At 35.4% G+C, this 19,231-nt stretch overlaps 1 protein-coding gene across 1 annotated transcript in view; it reads right to left on the bottom strand.

The window, feature by feature from the left end:
- LOC148653687 (neuronal migration protein doublecortin-like) overlaps positions 1–7,554 on the bottom strand; it is a 78,430-nt gene extending 70,876 nt beyond the window's left edge. The window contains exon 1 of the mRNA XM_088648953.1: positions 7,456–7,554. The gene's annotated coding sequence lies outside the window, so the exon portion shown is untranslated. The remainder of the gene's footprint in view (positions 1–7,455) is intronic.
- Positions 7,555–19,231: the final 11,677 nt, after the last annotated feature.

Below are 19,231 nucleotides of genomic sequence, written 5' to 3'. Positions count from 1 at the left end.
ATCCACATACTCAAAACACAGGTGGTCTTTAACACAGACTGCCAGGGGCAACTTTATTCAACGGTAAAAAATGAATACAATTTGAAGCCTCAATTTTTAAAATGACAGAAAGGCCAGGAAATAACAAAAGGGAAAGAAGTTCAAAGGAAAATGTTACTGTGTTTGTCTCCAGGATATAATGTGTTCCAGAAGACAAGTGTGTTCCTTAGACGTTCCAATCAAAGCTCTTGAGTCTAAAGAGACTATTTTAGTGCAAGTTTTAAAAGTATGAAAATAGAGTGTAACTAAGGATCACTTAGCTGTTGCTGCTGAAGAACTGCTTGCTAATTTTAGTTTATCTGAGGATTTAATTTGTCTTTAAATTGCCCAACATTTTTCACACCCCTGAGCAGACATAGCACAGCATTTGAAGTTTGTTGTTTTTATTTTTATTTTTAAAAGACTGGACTGGTTAATCTTTAATATGTTAACAAACATATTTTGAAGCACAAAAAATGTTTTCAAACCCTTACATTGTTCTTCATACATATACTGTAACACTCCATACTTGTCTAAATTACATGGCATCAGCCAGGTGTTTTCCCTTGAATGTGTTGTATTCTAAATATCATCTGTAACTATGGGTTGCTAACTATAATAATAATGTTTCTTTATTAGCCCTATACAATTTCTTGCATTAGGAATTTGTCTTTTTGCATACCCCAGCTTTTTTTCTCCATGGAGACAGACAGGGAGAGAAGCTTGGGGTCAGAGTGCAGGGTCTGCCATTGTACAGCACCCCTGGAGCAGTTGGGGTTAAAGGCCTTGCTCAGGGGCTCAACAGAGTAGGATTCCTCTGCTGGCCATGGGATTTGAACCAGCAACTTTCCAGCCAGAGGCACAGATCCTTAGTCACAGAGCCACCGCTCCACCCCATATGCTGTAATTTATCTAGATCATTGATATAAATTACGAAGAGCAATTGTCCTAATTCAGAATCCTGATTCAGATCTTAACTACATTACCCCAATTTACTGTAAGTAGTTCTCAATCCAGAAATATGCATTACATTTATTATACTATATTATAATATTATAAGTATTATACTGTTATAAAGAACATTATTCTAAAAATATACAGTTAACATACCATATCCAATGAATTGATTTAGTCCTACGTAAGACCTACCTTTTCTCACTCCATTTTAGCTACCCCCCACAATTCTATTTCCATAAAGATGACCCACCTCTAGTGCCTATAGTAATTGTGCTAATATTATTTAATAGTGAACTTTGTCTTCTCTTAGTCTGAGAATTGCAGTAAATGTCTTTCTTGGTAAACACTAATTTAAAAGACTAATCATTTCCCTTTCATCTAATTAAAAAAATAAAATTTTAGTCCCACTATTTTCTCTGAAAATCAAGTTATTTCATAAAAATTTCATGAAAAACATACTATAGTATTTTAATATTTTCTGTCTAGTTAATATCCTTTTTACTGCCAACTCACTGTACTCTCTTTGGCTGTTTTTTTTTCTTACTCTTTAAAGCATTTTCTTTCTCCTTATATTTGTATGAATTGATTCATTATGTCTGGGAGTATCTGAAATCTACACTTTTATTTACTTTTGGGAATTATCTTTTTTTGTGCTTGAAGCTGAGTATTTTTGGGCTGTCGTTCATTCTTTATTGATCTATGTTCTTATACCATTATATTTCTCTTAATCTCATTCCATCATGGCCCTTCCTGAAATTATAAATCTTTATTTTAAAGCATGCTATATTATGATCATAGTTCCCTAATGGTTCTCACACCTTTGTTTTCTTCACTCTATCATGACTCTTTGAAAAGACTGAATCAATACAGACATTCCCTCTAGTGGGTGTTTTGGCAAACTGAATAAGAAAGCAGCTTTCATGTATTTCAGTCTCAGCTGCTTATACACCTGTTGTTTTCCCAGTCTAAGTGGTTAAAATTAAAATGTTTCCTTATAACCACTCTTTTTTAGCATGTGAATTATTGATTTAATAATAGAACATCACTTATAATTTTTATCTGAATTATGTGGTCTATTGCACATACTGTACAGTACTCATCACCATCATTTAAAAAATAAAATAATAAATAATGGCTGGTAAGGGTCACAATGACCTAATACCTATCCTAGAAGAACATTCCCAAGAAGGGTTTGAGAGCACAAGTGGGGTACCTGTCCATAAGGATATACTGTATAGAAAGAGAATAGCTGAACAAGGAAGAAAGTGGAACATCTGTAGAAAACAAATGTGAACGTGGACAGAACTCCACATCCGACAACAACACATGGGGAGACTTCACAGGTGCTTTAGTCCAGAATCAATCCCAGAACCCATGATCTAGGATGCAATAGCCCCAAAAACCACAGTATTGTGCATTAGATAAATCATCATCATATTCCGAAAAACTGACAGTAAGGAGAAATAAATACATTAAATCTACAGTATCAAATAATGTATTCTGAGAGGTGTTTGCAAGTGTTTTTTTAAGACAGGTTATTATTTCTGATAAAATGATATTATGTCCTGTGAGTCACAAACTTAAAAAAGTCAGATACATATGAATATCAAAGAGTTAGAATAATTATTTTGTAATTTTGTATTCTTTCACCCAAAGAGCAAAGTAAGCTCTGCATACAGGCTGAACAAAGTTCTGCGTTGAACAGTGTCAGTGCCAAAGAAACCCTTCACAAACATCTGCTCCTTTTAAATACAAACAGTTCTTCAATTGAAAATCAAGTCCTTTTTCTTTACAAAAAAAGATGTGTTCCAGGGAATGTCTGCTCAGGCATTGTCTGTGATGGAGCTCCCACTGTACTTTGCTCTGGCACTTTGAATAATCAAAGGATTAGCCTAAAACGTTTATTTCATTCATAGATCCTTTTTCAAGTGATTGTCTTACATTCATTTATTTATTTTTTTAGATACAGTAGACCTATCTATTATACTGTCAGTACTTTAAGGACCAATATCAATTCTGGAACCAGCAAATCAATGTAAACTAAGAATTGTAGAAAAAAATATCTATAACAGCTTTGTTGAGTTGTCTCTGAGTGTTTTATTTGCTCAATGATTCTTTCATTGGCTATGCAATGGAAAAAAACTCTTAAACAAGTCTTCATGAAATGAATCAACCTTAAAAGTCTCAGTTCTGTTCAAATGTTCATTGTCTCTTGTGCAAAGAGAGTGAAAGATATTGTACCCGTTGAAACAATATTTGTGAGAACCCCTAGTTCTATTCATCGAAGTACTGCATCTTTCTTACTGTACATAAATACTTCAAGCAAAGTCGAGGGCCAGTATTCTGCCTGAAAAGAGAAAGCACCTGCTCGCATTGATAGAATTACAAAAATCTTATTTACTAAAGCAAAAGATAAAAATAGGACATTTGCAAGAAACCCCTAATAACACTTAACAAGGAAGTTATTTCCAGCATCAGTGTCACAGTCTTTAATTATGTGTTTGATAAGACAAGAAATCCACTGTTTCTACCAGCATTCTATAGCTTCCATGTATGTACTTAACTATCCAAAGTATAATACATTTTTCAAACACAAAAACTTAGTTTAAACCAAATATAATAAATGTTTCATAACCATACAGGTAGGAGGAGATCAAACACAGATAGTACCCAAACAGTATATCTTAAGTTCCCAATGGTATGTAAATTGTCACAGTAAAAAATAATTAATCCTGACTAATTACTTGCATACTTATAAATTTATTTTTTTATATTTTCTATAGCAAAGGATTGTAAAATAAAGAAAAGGGAACAGAATTGAAAAAAAATGTATATGAAAAACAGCTGGCCTAAATTAACCAGACAATGTTACAGCTGACAACAGACATTTACGCTCTGTATTAACTAAAGAATGAAATTACGTTAACAAATTGATCAGATTCTATTATTTTATGGTTATCAATAACATTAGCTTTAACTTAGCACATCTCATACTATACATTCCAAAGCCAATAGTAAGCCAACTATTAACTTAATATTCATCAAAAAGCTTTGTTGCTTATAATCCAAATTAAAACTATACTAAACTAAAGCACAATGAGAAATGTTGTAATAGTATTTAAAAAAAACACTTACCCAGAGCCTTGCATGCTTATCAAAGCAATGCATTATCCCAAAACTCCAGTTTTTAAACAATAAATGAGCACTAGATAAGCACAGGATGTTCTTTCTGTCTTATAAAGTCATCAAACAATCTGTTCTAAATTTAAAGACATTGCAATGCAATGAACCTAATATAGAAGGTTGTACATGAAGAACCGTCTTAGATTTAGTCGTTGGTCATGATAACTAATAGCATTATTTTGAAAAAATAACATTGTATTAATTAATTCCAAGGGAAATTACTAATTTATGTGTTTTTGGTAAGGAGAGACAAGGTTATTGTTAGGCAATGTGAAAAGGAGTATCCTCTTGACATTTTGAATATGAGACTGTAATGTTACGATATGTGTAACCTGAATGGCCATTAATTATCATCATACCTAAGAAATTATTTACAATTAGTAAGCTCATGTCTGAAATACAAAGAACCAGCCAGCATTACTTTGGTCTTATAAGAGCTTTAAAAAAAGCAGATGGAATTCTATTATTTTATTAACTGGTATTTAACATCATAACCCTTCCTCCAATGATTTGTCTTAATTTAATGATAACCACTAGTCCATGGCAGGGCAATGGAAAATGGTTATTCTCTTTACCCTTCCCCCACCACATAAATGGCAAAACTCAAAGCTTCTCCAGACAGAACTGAAGCATTTTTTAGAGAGTTTCATTTTTCCCATTGGGGATGTGGCAGAAGCTCACATTATGTCATCACATTATGAAGTAAATGTAATGGACCAGGGGGAACCTACATGCTTTTGATTACCCAGGGCATAATGATGATATTCCCATTGTGTGCCATATAGGTAGGTCTATGGAAAAGGAACCAACTACATAGCTCTCTGTTACTTATTAATATAGATCAATGCGCAACACTAGCATGGGATAAATCTTTAAACATGGGCTGGCAAAGACCTGAGAGGACACAGCTGACACCAAAACGTCACACAGCAGCAATATGGATGAGCTCAGAGTGGAAGCTGTCATTACATTTCTCTCAAGGGGGTTAATAAATGGAAAGTAAGAGGTTTGTCTCCTGACAAGTCCTGCAGTGTTTGCATTGTCAAGATTTTTGAAATAGTGCTTATTGTGATCAAAGCACTCTGTACAAAGGCTCTGCTTTTCACTGTCCTGGTTTATTAGATATAGTAGATTAAATAATACTACTTATATGTTGTAAATGTTTGTGATATGAGAACAATGAGATTAATCTGTCTGAGTTTAGGTGATTGATTTGACCAGATGGTTTAGAACAACTGATCAGACTCAATGATAGGCCTATCCTCCTATATGGTAGTTTACCATATTTAATTATTCACAGTTTTGTTTATAATACTAGCATTAGCCATTTATTCAACATTTATTCTGACTAACAATGAGATAATGCAATCATTATTAGTAAAAAGGTAAACAGGTACTAAGAATACACTGACAAATGTTGGATGAAAGTCACATGATCCATAAGGCTGTTGAAATAAATGACTCCAATATGGATCTGTAGTTAGAGTTAGGAAGGGGGAATTCATTCTGTCCACAGTTGACAAAGCATCTTAAATTTATTTATCACATCATCAGTACATCAGTACACTCCCAACAAAAATACCAGTTTCACACGACACAGAAAGAAACTGTTCACTTTTTATCTATTTTTAGAACACAATTAGATTACCATGCGCTGTCCATGTCCCCTCAATTAAATTAAGAGCTCAGCCTTATAATATAGAGTTTGGTGTGCACAACCAATGAAACTGATTTATATAACAATATATTTGCAGCCAAAACAGCTAAGATTGATTACTGAAAACCTTGATTCTAAAAACTGTGTATTGAGCAAGAGAAAATTATCTTTATATGAATCTTCACATGATTTTGCTTTCACTGTTCATCTTTGTGTTACTTGGATGCTGTCTTTAACACATGCAGATCATAAAAGGCCAGGCTCAAATCCACTGGATAAAGATAGGGATTGTCCACGCTTTTTGCATTAAAACCCTTCAGCTCAGCTCAGTCCTGACCTTACAGTATATCACTGACCATTTGGTTTAAACAAAGAAATGTCATCCAAAATGTGTAGTGTTACAGCTTGCCAAGCACATTACAGCTTGGATGGCCTTTGTGACCTGATTTGAACCCAGTTCTTAAAAGATTTACTATCACTTTGTGAATCCCAAGCCATTCTCTGAAATGTAACATCATTTAAATAGGGATGGTTTTATATCTTGCATTGGTGTTGCATCTTAATTTGTGTGCTTAATCCCAATGCTTCACACACACCTCACTCTTCATAAAGCCCTGTGAGCCACACAAAGCTCCATAGCTCATTCCAAGGAAAAACTACTCAGATATTGCCAGTTTGGAAGCACTGGTTTGGTTTTCTCTCAAAAGGTATCTCTTGTTTCTGTAAGTAATAAGTTGCCATAATACCAATTTAGTCAAAATCATATTTGGAGCTTTTTTAGGAAAATACATTAGCATACAGTAGAGGATGGTTTCCATTGATATGATGAAGCAGCAAGATTTCAACTACAAAACCCTTTACTAAGTTCTGTGGGTTATTTTACAACATATAGTGTAGCAAAGGGAATTTGGTGTATTCTCCAGTGGTCAACAGTATAAAGCCCATCTGCTCCTATAGAAAGAGGTAAATCACTTTGACATTACCCCAGGAAGCTAGTATCCCATTGTTTAACAGAAGACAGAAGGTTGCTTCTTTTGAGCAGCTAGAATATTTTAAACTACAGTAATATGAAGGACAAGTACTGAATCAGAGCAGAACAGGATATTTAGTTTAACAGTGACACATTCTTTACATCAAAATGACACCTTGGCTTTAAAAGAGCATTCACAGCATTTGAGGCAGAGGAAGCTACTGTAGCCATGCACAATAGAAAATCACTGTCTTACAATCAGCACACAACCAAGACTTTCAGATTAAAGGCACGACTTATGATTATTGCTGTGTTTAACCACAGACAATAGCAAGGGTAATTTTAAAAGTTTCAGAGCTTCAGCTATTTTACTTAAATTTCCTGTTTAAAAAAACACTATGTGTATTGAAAGAGCAAACACAGCAAATAAAATATTCCCTTTGGCAATACGAAAAGGTGTCCATATATTTTCCAACCACCTGCTTCCACTCCCAACGAGATGCATTCATTAAGTAATTCTTTTTCTTAAGGTTTAGAATATCTCACAGACAGATTTGCAGTAGTTAATAAATAAATATTTCTGTGAGTCATATGACCATAAGAACGTAGTAGCTTGATATTTACATGTATTCCATATCATCTTTTTTGCTTTTCTTGTGTAAGTACTCACCCCGTGTCTTGTGCTGCGAGGGTGTGGATGCTGCAGGATAGAGAGACAATCTCACACTGCCTTTGTCTGAGCTACAGCCTGGAGAGCTCTGCTTGGCTGGCAGAGCTGGCTGCTGGGTCCTAGTGTCTGTAAAATTCAAACCATAGATGATCGATATTCACAGTCAGAGAAGCTTTCTGCAGTTATAGCCACTGATGATCTGCTCAATGAAGCAATTGGAAGCAACAAGAAAGACTTATATGAATATCTTTGAAATTATCTTTTTAAGACAAGATTGAAACAAATACAAGTCTGAGGTAAATCTCAAAGTTACTCAACTCAAGTAAAATGCAAACATATGCATGTTTTTCTTTCGATATATTATGTGATGTAATCCCATATGTAAGGCCTAGATCGTAATCTCTGTTTAAAAAGCTTTCCCTAATGTTTTGTTGAAAAAAAACAGTATGTCTAATTTTATAGTAATGTACAAAATGTCTTACCTACTGTATATTACATTTTTAATCATGCATCCCAAAATGAAGAGAATGTATTAGGATTGTCTCAAATCTTTCTGATGACATTGCTTTTAAGATATAAATGTATTTCCTCTACCTTCTATGTTGAACACAACATACAGAGAAAAATCAATACTAAACTCATAAAACGTTTACATCTAAGGGCAATGATCCAACACTACTGTTTTCCCCCAATAAAATAACCATCTTTCAACAGCACACAACACAACCAAACATAACATTTGCAAAAACAGAAGCACTCCTTTTACTTAAAAGGATTTCAGGCTCTCAGCATCTATTTCTTTCAGCATAACACTGATTTTCATGTGAAATCTTAAATTAATCTTGTTTATCATCTAATCCAAGTAATCTCTAAAATCACAGGATTTTCAGTATCTATTTTGGAAGCTTGTTTTTGCTTTGAACATAGTACATTAAGTATTGCTTATAAATACTGTAGATAAATGTCTACTGAATACATCTTAATTGTCTATTTATTTAACAGTATGTAACACTTCCAGTTGTGTGTATAACGAATTTGTATGCATTTGAAAGCTAGAAGAAAAGTATTTAGCTTTACTTTAAGTAGAAAGTTAAAAGATTTGATGTTAAGATCTTCAATCTTCAAAAGCACCGATTCTGCACTTCAAATCAGTTCAGGTATTTTATTCCATCGTTCCTCAAAGACTGAAAAGCATATCACCAAGTAAAACCTGATCTGAACATTTTCACTACGATGTAGTATTTTTTTAAAAACAAAAGGCTTTTAGAGTGTGCATATAGAAAGGGATGTAGTTATACTTTTCTCCTTAATTTCAGTTTCCTAGATTTTCCCCACATTTGATAATTTCTCTCATTTTGTTGAGAGTAAATTTACTAGGCAACATATTTTGAAAATTACCTTGTATTCTCTGATTTTCGAGATTGCTGCAAAGAATATCTTTTTCACAAGGGTTGCTGTTGGGCTGACTAATCTCACATAATTTTCCCTATCACAAGCATACAGTGGCTAGTTCAGAACAAATACTTATATTCAAAGAAAAGACTGTTGTTTTAAAACAATCATTAATCCTTCTATCCATTTTCTATCCACTCTATCCAATTCAGAGTCATGGTCGAGCCAGAGCCTTAAAAGGCAAGCAATGGGTGCAAGGTAGAGTACATACTTGAAGAGAAGTGTGACACATACTGTACACACTCACACCAGAACCAATCTTTCCAGAAGCCGATTAACCTACCGGTATGTCTTTGGACTGTGGGAGGAAGCACCTGGAGAAAACCCACACTAACATGTGGAGAACATACAAACTCCATGCAGATAACACTCCAGGTCCAGCATTGAACCCAGGGCCCCAGCACTGCAAGGCAGCAATGTTAACCGCTGTACCACTGCATCAGAATTTGTAGAAAGCATGACTATACTTGTAAAGTGAGATGAAATATACAGTATAACAGTAAGATGTTTTTAAAGGACACACCAGGACTTCAATTGGGATTAAAAAATTCTAAAGTGTTTTGACTTATTTTAGTCACAAATAGAGCAGGATTTACATAGGAGTGCTCCAGATATTGTTTTTGACATTCTTAGATACTTTTATATTCCTTAAATGGCTTGTTTTGCTTTTGCTAAAAAGAAAAGGGAAGCAAAGATTTTAATAGGAAAAAATTGATCAACATTTTTCCCAACTACTTTTCATTTTCAGCTTTTTTTCCATTTTGCAGTATTCTAGATTTCATGCCCAGAAATAAAATGTCTTGCTTTCCAGCCAATTCTGATATAATCTCCTCATGAGCTGAAAGGCAGTTTTCCATACTGTATGAGCTTTCTCTGCTTGTGTGTGATGTATCATGAACTCTTCACTGCAAGTTAACTATCAAAATTACATAAAAAATCACTTGAAATGAAAATGAAATCATTGCGTTCTGTGGTTTTAAATGTGACTTTTATATTGAAGTTAGTTGGTGTTGTATGTTGGCAAGTTAAACAGGACGTGTTTTGTCTAAAACGTACTGTTATGTCATGTTATTAACTGCAGGAATGTTGTGACATTAGAAAATAAATATTACATTATTCTAAAGACATGCTTGCTTTATAACGCTATTCACATTATTATTGCCTTATACTTAGTGCCTTATAGTAGTGCCAATGATACAACAAAGAGAAACCTTAATGCAATAACACCACCTAAAACCCATTAGTGTTAATAACAGCACTGGGAAAACAATTTGACAAACTTACGCTGCCTTCTACCATTCCTCAGGGCTTTGTCCCAGATAGAAAATCTAGGGTTTTTGCCTAAGCTGTGATAGTCGTGGTGTGTATAGTTATATCTCCAGTGACATTATACCAGTTGTGTGTTAAACCATTTGTATTTAAGGATTTATGAAAAAAATGAACAGCCAGCACATGCCTATTAAGAACCAAAAAAAATGAACATGGAATTTAGCCTGAAATGATAATCATATCATTCTCATGAGATACCTTACAGTGTCTTTGAAATGCTCGTCATCCTACTGTATATCATGACTCAAGGTGGTAAAGGATTTAGCTATACCACAGGTCTATAAATAACACCTTAATAAAGAAACAGAGATTCGGGTTTCATTGTGTTGAACAAATTAACCAGCCTTGTGATAAAATGTCATGAAACTCGGAGACAATTATTCTGCAATTACTCATGCAAATATAAAAACCTAGTTTCATCAAATTGTGCTGATCTTTCTAACAGGGAGGTACCATATCTGGGATGTAGTGTAAACCATTTAGCAGATTGAAAACTCATTTAAGCAACATGCACCCACATTATAAATACTGCTTTTGTCAAGCTGCCATAACTAAACATATTCTTTATCGCCTGTTTTTGGCTATTGGTCTGAGACATTTGATTTTAAATAAATTTGTGTACAGTGTGTGCAAAATGCAAAAAAGTAAACTGAGTAGCATCTCTGTCTCCACTGATAAAGAAGGACCAAAATACATGTTTTAACATTAGAAGGACAATATATTTTGTGACAATAGAAGCAATTTCAACAAAAGAGCTTGAATTTATCTGGGAAGGTTTTCTTTGCATTTAATCTACACTAAGATTTCATTACTCTGAAGAAAATTATCCAAAAGCTCTGTTAAGGAATAAGCAGAAAAAGTAGAGCTTTTATTCCACTCTTTTGTGTAAAACACAAGCACAACATGCAACTCTTTTCTGCAGCATTTCAGTTTATTGAGTGACAGAAATGCTTTTTCTTGATTTAATTTGTGTTATGTGTTTTTGAAATATGCAAAGGAGGCACAAATATAGATTAATATAAAATAATGCTTTGGAAAGTAAAAGTCAGACAAGGTGAAGTCTTTTTTTCCTGTGAATGTTTTATACCACATCCAAGCAACACAATCAACTAATTCAAGAGCGTGTATTTCATCTAGCTGGACAGTCCAGTTTACTGTAGCATATTTTCTGTTAAAACTGTTACTTTGTTCAGTCAGCTTGCCTATGCGCATTATTTAAAATAAAGCCCTTTATCTGTTCAGGCAGGGCCACCAAGCAGCTCATTCAAATAGCTGATGTCCTTTTTGATAAGAGCCAATGGAAAGCTCTGATATAGTTGGACCGAGAAATGGCACACTCACTGTTGATGTACAAAGATCTGACTACTGCCTGCAGATTCTTAATTTCCCAGAGACAATGCATAGCTCTCTGAATGATGTGTAGCATGTGGGAATGCTTTACATGTATTCTTTATTAAGAAAAAATTAATAAAAGGACTCATTTTACACAAGGCCATTTGTGCCAGGCCCAGTCTACTGTAATCAAAGCCACCAGTGTGCCTTCAGAGACTAATCGTTTCCAATTAAGTTGTGATCCCACCTCCTTTCGACAGCAGATAAAAAGCTTACCGCTTCACAACGGCTGGCTCTTCAGTTCAAACTTGAGGACACTGAGGGATCTCCTGATTGTTCTGTATAGAAAAATCATTCTTGATGTTTTTTCCACGTAAAGCTTAGATCCTGATGTACTGTACAAACTAAAAAATGGATCACACTTCAAAACAGGTCAACTGGTCCAAAATGATATGTAGAAATTGATATCCTTATATATACTGGCATATTTAAAGACATTTGATAAAATTACAAAAATACAGACTTAGCAAAATGCTGTATTTTTATTATTTTAACAAAATATTACCAACGCCATGCAGACAACTAACTATACCTAATCAGCTATAACTATTTTTTTATATTTAAAGGCACCCATAAAATATTCATGTGCCCAGTGGAATACGTATATGAAATAGTCATTTTTATAAAAATCCATGATAGTATTCTGTTTCAATCCAACAAAATGCCTGTTGCAAGTCAATGATTTGCATAAGTATTCTCTTTCTCAGTCAGTCAGCATTTTTAAACAAACTGTACTGCTGTTTTTAATAGACGTCAGAATGATGTGTTCTGCGTGGACTGTGAGGAATTTAGCACAAAGGTATTTTATATTAAATATGCATCCCCCTTTTTCCCCCAAAGCCTCTTTTCCTAGTGTTGGTCAGAGCCTGTCCCAGAAGCTTGAGATGGGACTGCTCTCCCCTTGGACAGGACACAGAATAGCCAATCAAACCTATCTATCTAGGATTTGGATTTACAATAGCATTTACAATATTTTTCAATTCCTGTCAGAGTTATGATACACACAGATCTAAAAAATAAACAGTATTTCCTTGCTTCTGGAAAGCCAGAACCAATAAAACCTTTCTTCCTCCTATGTGACATAGTGGAATTGGGAAATAAAAAAAACTACAGCTCCTCCTGAAAACTTGCTCTGGCAATTCCTTTGGGGAAAACCTACCAAAAAGCTTAAGAGAATGATTAAAGCGTTGAAATGTCTTGCATGACACGCCTTTTCTATAACATCACCTGTAAAAACATGGTTACAAAAAATAGTGAATTTCTACAGTTATTTCTTATTTGAAGACAGCCTGTTATGTAATGGAAAACTGAGGAAATTCTGTGGCACTTAGGACCCTGATGGAATCTTCTGTCAGTGGGAAGGTGTGTACTCACAAAGTGTGGTATCATTACTGGATTCTGGCTGAGTTCAGCTGTTGTGGTGACTCCGGACGCTGCAGCAAATATTACGCATAATTCTAATTCATTCTGACCACCATCTCATTGCAGGCCCTCCAGCTGTCAGACACAGTCCTGAGTGCAAAATGGGAAACATGGCTGCAACCTGTGAGTCAAAGAAAAAATATATTTAGAATTCCAAATGGGGTTTCAAAATAAAGCTGACAAAAGCAACAGGCCTCCCTCAAGTGCAACACTTCTGTTCAGGCTGGGTAAATGTATCCTTTTACTCCAACCCAGTTCTTAGTTACAAAATTGAACTACTCATTAAACTTGACAAAAAAAACACTGTGCCAGTTTCTTAAGTAAAGGCCATTGCAGAATCCCCTCTCAATGACCAATGCCTAGATGGGCAGGGTCTATTTTTTCAAAACTGCACATTCTATTGCTTAATGTATATGAATGAGGTTCCATAATTTTCAACAAATAAAAGCCCGCACCAGTTAAAGTTATCAGGATAAGTTATCTGAGACCTGACTTGACTTGAGTTGTTATATTGCAATAACCATTATCTATGAGTAGTCAAGTGCAAGAAGATATTCACACATGCACCATTACATTGACATTTAAAGAACATTATAGTTTTATTACAAAGAAATAAAGTTGCTTCAGTGGAAGATCTGGGGATGTTTGTTTTAGTAAAACAGACAAAAGAACAATGTCTTAAGTGCTATGTCTTAATGCCTTTAAGAAAGTATTAGTAGCCCAGGTGTATAAACTCACTTAATGTATATTATACAGATTTCAGTCACAAAATAATGTCTGCTTGTCATTGACCTTTTTATTTTTTACAGTTTGTGTCTTTCTTTAAGTCCTCTTTTCGTTGGTCAGCAACAAATTGTGTAACTAGTACAAAAGGAGCTGTATGCATAGCTTGTTTAAATAATAGATTAAAATTTAAAATACTGTTTTAGTTATAGGAACCCACTATGAATTGTAAGGGACAAGACAGCAATTGAATACACTGTAGTATATTGTCCTGGATGATTCAGAAAATAATACAGTCATGATGGAAGAAAACTACTGATGATGTTCTAACTTGCGTTCTAAATAAAGGTATTACTCGATAAGTCTAGTGCTTTGTACAGAGATAAAGAATCAAAGATCTGGTATGAATCTCTTCTTCTGAGCAAAAATATAACTTTTTCTCTTTTGAAGCTCTAGCCTAAGGGATGGTAGAAATCAGAAATTTGAAATTAATAAACTATTTCTAATACTACGGGGGTTAAAAAGTCAGTCACCGGGGCAAGTCATAGCTACTGTTTGATAAAGTAATGATTTGCAGAGTAACCTAATAATCAGGAGCCCAAATCATGACAGATGTCTGCCATGTAATAAATCAGTGAAAAAATAATTACAGAGGCGTGCATCTTGGACTGCACTGGTTTTGAATGTAAAAGCAGTGACAGGTCCAGCAGCTGCATGCTTTCTTGTCTGGTGGAAAGCTGTCAGAACAGATTTGCCATCTTCAGGAGTGCTGATTTAATTAATGCAGGAAGCATAATATATTCTGTGATGATAGACATACTGTAGTTTCTTCAATGTCCTGTTTTAGATTTCTTTAATCTTACATCAAGTCATTACAACAACAATCAATGTTGTTGGGGGACCTTGAGTAAACTTGCCCAACACTGGGACAACAAACAAGACTTCCCAAACAAGGTTCCCACTCCTAAATCAAACTCAGGAACCAAGTGACTGTAAGAACAATTATATTAATCTTAAACACATAAAAGATGAATACATTTAAGGCAAAAATACTATACCATTTTATACTATGTGTTTCTTCTAGTTCAAACTCATAATATGTTATTTTGCACCAAAAACGTAACACATTCAGCAGCAGAAAACTGCTTTAACTGATTTAACAGTCTTTTATTTACATTTTAATATTCCATAATACTTATTTGCTCAGAAATCACTCAAACTAAAAAGTATGTTTTTCGGTAGATCAATCTTTTTAAATGTGGTCAAACCAACCTTTGCCAAAAGATTTTTAAAAAATCCAAAATGTGTTCCATCACCAGCTCAAAAAAAACCATTCACAAAAAAGCAGACAGCAGAAACATACATCTCTTACAGTACAAATTGAAAGTGGCTGTTTTATCAGTGTTAGGAATATCAGATGGCTTTCAGGTTGTAATGCAATATAGCACACAGATAAGGATATGGTGTATGGTATAACAGAAGATGATATAAATACATGACAGCTTGTCCCAGGGGTGGTTAAATTTAAGGTGGCTGGAGCATAACATGAAGACTGGTTTTTGGTATAAAATTTCAATTGTATTGCTAAATAAAGCCAGACTCCATAAAAAAGTACCAAGCCTTTATTTACAGTTGATATTCATCTTGCCCTTGCAGAATCACTAAACATAGGTGTCACATAAATGTTTACAATTAGTTTTGCACAGTATTTAAATATTTTTAATGGCAAAATATCTAAAATGTTATTCCCCTCAAATATCAATAAATCATTATGATTTGGATTCCAACAGCAAATATAACTCAGCATACTAATTTTAAACATAATTTACAGCTTCTTGACTAGGGTAAATGATTTGGCCTGCAAGGATGTGGGATTATGTCTGAAGATTACCTCATAAAAAGATTGTGCTAGTTGGGTTCTGTAAAGACAATTTAAAATAAATATTTGTATTTACATTCGTTATTTAAAATGTTTATGTGATCATTCTCATAACACTGCAAAAACGTACAAATCCTATCAGTAACAGTATCATAAAACAGAGAAATAATTCCTGCCCCCCTCAGTATTAAATATGAAAGCAAAAGCTAACAAACTTATCAGCAAATTTTGCTTCCTTTAATGTTTTGTAGGCATAAGAGGCAATTAGAAAGATAAATCTATTTTATATCACCTTTTTAAAATGCCTTTTGATTCAAGTGATTTCTGTCATTTCCTTCTAAATCTAAATCAATCCTTCCATCAATCCATGTTTCTGTATCCCTGAATCTCCCTGGTCTCTGTATCGGGTATCTACAGTATCTGTTGGTGTTTTTCTGTCCTGTATTGGAAAATTGTTGATCCATCCAGAAGTGTCTAATCCAGGTTTACACCATTACAATAAGGAAATAAAGAATTTCTTATAATTTTACAAAACAAAAGTTCCACAGAAACCAATAAACATCTACTTCTAAGCCTGGAAGAGTAAGTGTCACAGTAAGGGAACCCAGGGTAAATGAGGAAGAGAAACAATATGTATTGAGCACAGCTTCAGGGATGATTAATAACATTAATCATCCCTGATCATTTATTTACCCACAACCTTGTTGTTGCACTAAAGAGTGCAAGTAGGTTGGCGGTGAATTGGTTTAAACTGATGGAAAATGACTTTGCAGTTTCTTCTCTGACTTAACCACACCAGGTGATGATGTCAGCCATATGTCAATAGCAGCTCTACTGCATGGTAGATTAAAAACCCAACCCAGCAGGAGGCTAGTGTGGCTTCTTATTTACCGAGCAGTAAACAGCTGTTGTCTCTTCTGTGGGGGCAGGGCTCTTTTGTTGCTGCAGTTTCTAAAGATGAGGAGAGGCCTTCAAAAAGAACAACAGAGCTCCTTAGGCACTACAGCACATGGTGTTCCCACCTGTAACTCCTTCTTTCTCCGTAATGGTTCATCAAGACCATTTTTGGGGATATTAGTTGAGCTCTGCAAGATCAAAGCAAAACATGTGGTGTTACTGCTGGAACACAAAGGGGTTCAAGCTATGCTTTTCATTAAAGATTTTAACATACTGAGACATCTTGTGTTTCACATACTTGTTATATTTTGTTGTCTGTCAGAGGAAATTGATGTTCACTGTTCCCACCACCCACCTCTCACAGCCCTCTTTCAATGCGAATTCAAGTGATTCTTGAAAACACATACTGTAGAAGACAGACTAAAGGGCTTGAACAGACCAGTATCTGTTAACTTCACTGGGTGCCTTTTTATCACTTTGTGTCTTGGGTTACAAGTTGTGGTTGTATTTGAAACTGAGAAAAGCATTAAAGATCTCAAATGATCCAGTTGTCATACTGTATGAATAATGCACAAAGGCCTTTTTATTAATAGTTCTGTTTAAGAAATGGTCAAATAAGCTAGAAATGTTTTGCTTCTGTCTTCACTTTATATCATACCTTATCTTGTTAATTTGATTCCATTATAAATCAGTATTGAAAATCCAGGCAGCAGAGTGAATAAATATTGGGGCACCTTCTGTGTGTACTGTATATTGCCTATTCTCCCCATGTCAGTATGGGTTTGCTCCGGAATTTCTGGTTTCCTATTACCTTCCAAAGACATACTGTTTTGATTGGTGCGTGTGTGTTTTGTGATGATTTGCAGCTCTGTCCAAGGCAGAGTCTTACCTTGTGCCTTATGGCAGCAGCCATATCATTCTGCAACTCACAACTGGCAACCCACTGAAGCTAAGCAGGTGTGAGCCTGGTCAGTGCCTGGATGGGAGACCTCCTGGGAAAAACTAAGGTTGCTGTTGGAAGAGGTGTTAGTGGGGCCAGCAGGAGGCAATCACCCTGAGGTCCATGTGGGTCCGAATGCCCGAGTATAGTGACGGGGACACTATACTGTAAACAGCCACTGTCCTTCGTGTGAGATATAAAACCGAGGTCCTGACTCTCTGTATGTCATTAAAAATCCCAGGGTGTTTCTTGAAAAAAGTAGGGGTGTTACCCTGGCGTCCTGGCTACATTTCCCATTGGCCCTTCCCAAACATGGCCTCCTAATAATCCCCATCTATGAATTGGCTTCATTGCTCTGCTCTCCTCCCCCACTGATAGCTGATGTGTGGTGAGCGTTCTGGTGCACTATGGCTGCCGTTGCATCATCCAGGTGGGGCTGCACATTGGTGGTGGTGGAGGGGAGTCCCCATTACCTGTAAAGCCCTTTGAGTGGAGTGTCCAGAAAAGCTCTATATAAGTGTAAGCAATTATTATTATGCACTACAGTATGGGAAAGGCTCTAGGGTGCTGTGACCTTTGTTAGGATTAAGCAGCTCTCTCTGATGAGTTTTGTCATCCAGATTACTTTTTTCTGTTTATAAATATAATTAACGATGATATACAGTATTCAGGAAAGCAAGTCTGCAAAATAGTTTTGATGGGGTTTGGCCTACATGTACAGTATAGAAACAAGTCTGTGCTGAGTTCATTTTCAGTTCACTGGAAAAAGAAGCTTTGCTGATGATGTTTAGTGAATCAGGGGAGATTAAATCATCCTCCACTGGCATTTTCATGTCCTCTGTTTCAAAACATCTGTTCTATGACCTTGTACGTCTGATGTTCAGTACTTGCATGCACTGTAAAGCTTATAACACTTAAGGATTCTTAAAGGATCCTTTAACTGTCAAAAGTATGCCATGTCATTTTGTTTCCTTTATTTTATTCTAGCAGTATAATACAGTTTGCAATAGCAGGGTGACACGATGGCTCAGTTGTTATCATTACTGACCTGCAGTACTGGGGCCATGGGTTCAATTTCTGGGGTGTTAGCATCGTAGAGTTCTCTTCCTGTTCGCCTGTGTTTCCTTTGGGTGATCTAGTTTCCTCCCACAGTCCAAATACAGTACATAAAAGTAGGTTAGTTGGCCTCTGGGAAAACTGGCTCTGGTGTGTGTGTTTGTGTCTGTACTGTATGTACCTTGCAATGGACTGGTAGCCTGTTTATCATGTATTCTGCATTGAACCCCTGCTTGCTGGAATAGGCTCCCAGGTCCCCTGTGACCTGGGACAGAATAAATCAGTTAGAAAATGAATGGGTGGACAGTGATTCTATTGTGAAATAAACCCAGTAACTGCACCTGCTGGCATTTTTTGGTTTTACAGAACATTTTCATGTCCTCTTGAAAGTCATCAAGATCTCATCTTTTTATTTTTTTAAATTATCACATATAAACATAAACCCAGTATGAATGAAAAGATTATTTCAGATTCTTACCCAGACTTCTAAAACTGATATGAAGTCTTAGAACACTTCTCAGTGGAGTGTGTGTTTTCTTGATCCAAATAGTAAGACATTAAGATATACTCCCAACAACAGAGATGACTTAGATAAGTCTTCCCTCGTCTTACATGGAAGTAACCAGCTGTAGAATGAGATCAGGGGAATGTTACCTCATATCTTTCAACAGCTTCACAGACACAGA

Source organism: Lepisosteus platostomus, chromosome 10 (assembly GCF_059453375.1).
Source record: "Lepisosteus platostomus isolate fLepPlt1 chromosome 10, fLepPlt1.hap1, whole genome shotgun sequence".
Classification (NCBI taxonomy): domain Eukaryota; kingdom Metazoa; phylum Chordata; class Actinopteri; order Semionotiformes; family Lepisosteidae; genus Lepisosteus; species Lepisosteus platostomus.
Note: the sequence above shows the minus strand (reverse complement) of the source record. Positions and strands in the feature narration are given on the sequence as shown.